The sequence below is a fragment of the Chiloscyllium plagiosum genome, chromosome 48, assembly GCF_004010195.1.
Source record: "Chiloscyllium plagiosum isolate BGI_BamShark_2017 chromosome 48, ASM401019v2, whole genome shotgun sequence".
Classification (NCBI taxonomy): domain Eukaryota; kingdom Metazoa; phylum Chordata; class Chondrichthyes; order Orectolobiformes; family Hemiscylliidae; genus Chiloscyllium; species Chiloscyllium plagiosum.
Window position 1 is genome coordinate 6,526,987 of NC_057757.1, and position 1,458 is coordinate 6,528,444.

A 1,458-nucleotide genomic window follows, 5' to 3' on the forward strand; every position below is an offset into this window, starting at 1 on the left:
TCCCCTTGTCCCCCAAATCTATCCCCTTGTCCCCAAGTGTACCCCAAATCTATCCCCTTGTCCCCCAATGTCTCCGAAATCCATACCCTTGTCCCCAAATATCCCCCGAATCTATCCTCTTGTCCCCGAAATCTAACCCTTTATCCCCCAGTGTCCATTAAATCTCTTGCCCTCGCTCCCCGCATGTCTCAGAAATCGCTCTCCTTGCCCCCCGAATCTTACCTAAATTTAGAGTCGTACAGCACAGAAACAGATTCTTTGGTCTAACTTGTCCAATTCCTAAACTAATCTAGAACTGTTTGTCTGTGTTTGGCCCATATCACTCTAAACCTTTATTCCGTTGTATCTAAATGTCTGCTTGGGGAGAAATCATGGGTAGAATTTGCAGGAGATCAGCTTTGGGACCCTCGTCCCTCCTGAGATACATTAATACAATAAGCCCTGGTGGACAGGGTAGGATTCTTATGGCAGGTAATTAATCATTTTGTTAGAAAGCATGTGGATAGGACATAAAAAACTGAAAGTAACTCTAAGCATGGAATGAGAGCCAAGATGCCTGGGTCACTGTGTGCCTTACTCATTGAAGGTAGCCAGACAGGCGGTGCAGTAAGTGCACAATATCCAAGGGTTTACTAATGAGGGCGTAGAGGACAAGAACCAGGTGGTTATGATAGGCTTGGGCATGAAACAAGTTCAGGCCTCAACTGGAGGGGGATGTTGTGTCCAGTTTGTTGCACCGGGCTTTCGGAAGGATGGTGATGGCATCAGGTAGAGGGTGCAAGAAAGTTTTACAAGAATAAGGTGCAGCAGACTTTGTTTTAATCAGCACCTTATGAACTGACACTCTCAATAAACCGGCAAAAATTATATTCCTGAAATACTGTGTTGTCACAAAGTAGACAGTTGAGGGTGTAAATGAGAAGGCTTTCGGGTAAGTTTTAAGGCAAAGTTGCGTGATTATCTCAGTGATCAATAAACAGTGATGTTTGTGCCTTCTGCATGTGGTTTTTCGTGTGTGTTTTCACATTCAGTATGTTGGCCTCTGGGATGTTTGATCAACTCGTTCCCATTGTCAGCTAATAAAACGTTTGCTGTGTTTCCATTGGGGAGTTTAATTGGAAAAGTTTGGACCGTTTTCTGTGAAGACAAAAAAAAGTTTGCGAGAGAATCTGACAGACCGTCAGAGATCTGGACAGAGTAAAAGAGGGAGGAGCTGCTCCTAGTTGTGAAGGAATCGAGGACGAGAGGGCACAGCGTTTTAAACAAAATCTTGGCAAAAGCTTTGCTACTGTCAGTGGTTAGGGTCTGGAATGCGCTGCCTGCGAATGTGGTGGAGGCTGGTTCAGTTGGGGCTTTCAGAAGGGAGGTCAGCTAAGGAGTTGGGAGGTCATGTTGCGGCTGTACAGGGCATTGATTAGGCCACTTTTGAAATACTGTGTGCAATTCTGGTCTCCTCAC

General features: G+C 45.3%; 1 protein-coding gene across 1 annotated transcript in view; it reads left to right on the top strand.

The window, feature by feature from the left end:
- The first annotated feature begins 7 nt into the window (after positions 1-7).
- The window catches only part of zgc:153012 (uncharacterized protein LOC777626 homolog), a 32,602-nt gene continuing 31,151 nt past the window's right edge, over positions 8-1,458 (top strand). Inside the window, exon 1 of the mRNA XM_043683650.1 lies at positions 8-471. The gene's annotated coding sequence lies outside the window, so the exon portion shown is untranslated. The remainder of the gene's footprint in view (positions 472-1,458) is intronic.